The 4594-nt window shown below is 33.7% G+C and overlaps 1 long non-coding RNA gene across 2 annotated transcripts; it reads right to left on the reverse strand.

The window, feature by feature from the left end:
* Window positions 1–1634: 1634 nt before the first annotated feature.
* LOC110895279 lies at window positions 1635–3582 on the reverse strand. 2 transcript variants are annotated; one of them, XR_002567014.2, is made up of 3 exons: window positions 3213–3582; window positions 2806–3040; window positions 1635–1978 (listed from the first exon to the last, which is right to left on the reverse strand). It is a non-coding gene; the product is annotated as an uncharacterized LOC110895279 (long non-coding RNA). The 2 variants fall into 2 exon arrangements; XR_002567015.2 differs by having other exon boundaries at window positions 1635–1938; window positions 3213–3581.
* Window positions 3583–4594: the final 1012 nt, after the last annotated feature.

Consider the following 4594-nt stretch of genomic DNA (forward strand, 5'->3'; position numbering starts at 1 on the left):
ACATAATCACGTATGGGACCACATAATCACGCATGGGACCACATAATCACGCATGAGACTATAATCACGCACGTTCTATGATAATAACGCACGTTATATTTTTTGTCATGTATGTTAATGTAGGTTAAGCCCTGAAGTACATTATACTTTCTATATATATATATATATATATATATATATATATATATATATATATATATATATATATAAAGAGAGAGGGGGCTGTTAACGTACAATATATATTATCGTGCAATACGTACGTTGTAACCTCAGCCACACAATTAATACAATCTTCTCCTTGATTAGACGCAGTGGCAAGATTGTAAAAACCAAACATTCAGTTTCAAAATTAAAGAGAAAAGGACATAATTGTCATTTGTAAAATACATTGAGAAGGAACTAAATAAAAAATGAGAGCAAAACTAAAGCCCTAAAATCTCTAATTAGTTGATTCTGAATCAAACACGCATTCTTCTGAATTATTGCTGGCGATTCAACCCACAATCAAAAAACAACGATCCTCTAATGGCAGTAACAAAAGACGGAGGTAATCTTTCATTTAACAATGCATATCTTATTTGTCTTCGATTTCAATTCATAATAATCCAAAAATTGAATATCCGTTGTACGAGAGAGACAGAGCAAAGAAAAAATGACAAGCTACAAGCAAAGAAGATGAATTTAGGTGCGTTTGTATTCCGTAATTAGGGGTTTGATAACGTGTGTCTGTATTCCTATAACGTTCGTCTGTATTTGTATGAACAAACTTAATGTATTTTAGGGTTTTTATAACATGCGTATTTGGTTCAATGACATGTGTGTCTCGTTCAAAAACATGCATATTTTATTCTACAACGTGCGTGTATATGATAATATTGCAACATGCGTCTCTTATATCTATAACGTGCGTCTGATAACTTGTATAACGTGCGTTTGTTAGTATTTTGTAAATTATTCTTCACGTAGAGGTGCGAAGTGACTCAGATGATGACTTTGAACCACCTGTGAAGAAGTTGAAAATGCATCAAACTGATAAGAAGCACTACAAGAAAACTGGGTTTTTAGTACGCGCAAAAGTGTCCTAAAATGCTATTTTATAGGACCTTTCATTTAATAGGACCAACGCTAAAAGTGTTTCATGTAAAGGGGTCGTAATAAGTCCCGGAACTAAAAAAGCGTCCTAACATCTCAAATAAGATTATGAAACCATTTTTATGGTCGCGTAATATGTCTTTGAACAACTAAAATAGCGTCCTAATAAAAACATATTAGGACACTTTTACGATGTTCTAACATGTGCTTACATACTTTTAATCTTTTGATACACTTACAAGCGTCCTTAGAAATTAATTGATAGGACTCTTTGATGTAACATTATAGCTAATTTAGTACCAAGAAAAGGGTTCTAATATACCAAATAAGATTATGAAACCAACTTTATGGTCGCATAATATGTTTATAGACAACTTAAATAGCGTCTTAAAAAGAACATATTATGACACTTTTACAATGTTATTACCTATTTTTAATCTTTTGATACACATACAAGCGTCCTTAAAAACAAATTTATAGGACCCTTATGATGTAAAGTTATAGCTAATTTAACATCAAGAAAATGGTCCTAATATCACAAATAAGATTATAAAACCAATTTTATAAATAGACCATCAACATATAACATCATAATAGTTATAATATAACATCAACATATAACATCCTAATAATAAAGAGAATATTCTACTCGTCTTGATCTTCAAGTGATAGTTGTTTGATAGCTCTCCACATCAGAGCCTCCAAGCTTTGTTGATGTCTGTCAAATGGTATGATTCTGGTAAAGATACAAGTTATTGTTCCTCAAGAAAGGCTCCGTTAAACATGTCTACCATCAAATGTTGAACTATGGCCACCTCTTCTGACCATTTCTACTCATGGTTTTGGCTGGAAATTTATGTAACTTAGTAACTTCACCCATACAAAGCTAAAAAAAGAAGACCATTTCTTTAACATCAGACAGATATTAGATCTATGGTATTTTGTAAAAAAAAATCATTAATAGTCACTTAAGCGAGATATAGAATCTGCGAGTCTAAACGAGCTTTTTAATTATATAGTGAGCGGAGCTTGAGCCTAAATAAGCTTGGGCTCGGCTTGAATCAACTCGTTTAAACCTCTAACTATGAGGAAACAAACATCAGGATTATTAAAATACGATTAATTTGTGGCATATTATAAACAGGTTAGAATATAATCAGACAGTTAGTGGCCATTTTGTTGGCAAACAAATAACAATAATATACACCAATATGAATATGCTAAACTAGGGATTGGTGGCTGATCATACGGTTAACAGGTTAGTGGCTAAATACTGCCATCAAACAACTAGTCAAGAAGCTGTTGCAACTTGGGGTATTAGGGATTCAGGCATCATTCCACATACTACACAATCACACGAACCTACGAGCCTAAATTACTTATGATTAAACAAAAAACACATCAAAAGTAAGTATTATAAGCATTACAAATGATTAAACGAAAAACACATCAAAAGTAAGTATTATAAGCACATATTTCTTAACTAGTTCATGCATCCACACAATAAGAATAACCTAACTATAACCAGCAAATAAATCCAAACAAATTAGTGAATCCAATACTTCATCACCTCATCACTATACACATAGATAACCGTAAACACACGATCATACAAGATCCTACAGTTCTATAAACCCTAACTCACGAAACTTAAATTAAATCAAAAAATCAACAAGAATCATATCAAGAGACACTAGTCAGAGTCAAACTCACCTAACTGAGCAACAAGGGTGTAGCGATGACCTTCCGCCATAACCAAATCCTGAGAGGATGCTAGAACCGTGTGAGGGAATCGAGGTAGGGAGACCGACCGATTAAAAATCCAATCCAACCTCCCGGTTTTTCAGTCCAACCGACCGGTTTCCAGTCCGACCTCCGATTCTCATCTATCTGCTCCGACAGCCAGAACCAAACTGGCCAAGGTCCCGGTTTTGGCTGAAAACACTGCCTAAAATCAATCATGAACACCTCAAGTTTATACATACAAACAAAAATTAAGAAGAAAATTAATAAGGAGAGCAAAATTTAATGCGAAAACCTAAAATTTATGGAGAGATGTGTAAGAACAAAATCAGAATCGTGTGAACATGAATAGATCAAGTCAAGAGAGTTACTAGTACTTTTGGCTGGCTGTTGTTCTTGAGCGAGTATAGATTTGAGTAGGAGAGCAGTTCGGAATCATATGCTCTGTTAAAGAGATCTAATTTTAGGGCTTTTGAAGATTTGTTGTGATTTTGGGAGGCCAAAGAACATACCTGAAAGAGTTCCTGATTAGGGCTTTTAAGAGGAAATCATTTAGGATTGAAATCGAAAGCGGGATTCGTTGGGAGGGAAATATTTGGTGAAAATGAAACAAATTCATAGAAAGAAAAATCAATCAGGGGGAGTTGAAATTGGAAGCCGGATCAAGCTTGGGGGAAATTTTTGGATGAAAATCCCCATCCACCCATAGAAAGAGAATCAATCAGGGAAATATTATGTGAGAGGTACTCCGTAGTATAGATAATGGTCGTAAGAAGGGATGCTAAACAGGTCATGTTCGCAGGTTGGTGGGTTTAACTCAACCCGAATTCGAAAATTGTAGACAAACCCGAACCCGACCCGAATCCCAAAATTGTAGACAAACCCGAACCCGACCCGAACCCGAAAATCGTTTTATACATATGAACCCGAACCTGACTCGAATATTCGCAGGATGACTCGAACCCGAGCCGTTCAACCTGAATTTTTTTATTTTTTCAGCAATTTAATATATTAAAATTAACATCCTCAACTTAGGGCTTTTGAAGATTTGTTGTAATTTTGGGAGGCTAAAGAATATACCAGAAAGATTTCTTGATTAGGTCTTTCAAGAGGAGATCATTTAGGATTGAACTATTGTCCATTAAGGCCCGATATGGTCTATTAATACATATATGATTAAGGATGAGCTCGGTACCAGTACGAAAATACCGCTACTGAAACTCGTCAAATATGGGTACAGGTACCGGTATCGAAAATTGTTGGTACGATACTCTATGTTACCAGTATTTGAAAATTAAACTCGGTATAATATTGGTACCGTACCGAAAACGCTAAAAAGTGGATACCGAAAATAATTTGGTATGGGAAATTTGGTACTAGTAGAAATTTTGCATACATTAAAACGTATATAAACGTAACTAATATGCATACTCTTACATATTATTTAGAAGAAAACACATATGGTTAGGATATATAACATTAATAATAGGATAAAATTTTAAATATGTAGTAAGGTTTTTTTAGTTTTATAATATTAACTAATATTTTCAAATGAGAATATTAATTGAGAGGAAAGTTTTGAATGAAATATTTTGGTGGGAAGTTTTAGAATGAAATATTTTGGAGGGAAGTTATTTTGGAGGTAAGTTTAACTTTTAGGATGAAATATTTTGGTGGAAAGTTTTAGGATGAAATATTTTGGTAGGAAGTTTTATGAAGAAATATTTTGAGGGAAAGTTTAAATATATAGAATAAATAT

This window comes from Helianthus annuus, chromosome 12 (assembly GCF_002127325.2).
Source record: "Helianthus annuus cultivar XRQ/B chromosome 12, HanXRQr2.0-SUNRISE, whole genome shotgun sequence".
In the NCBI taxonomy this organism is placed as follows: Eukaryota; Viridiplantae; Streptophyta; class Magnoliopsida; order Asterales; family Asteraceae; genus Helianthus; species Helianthus annuus.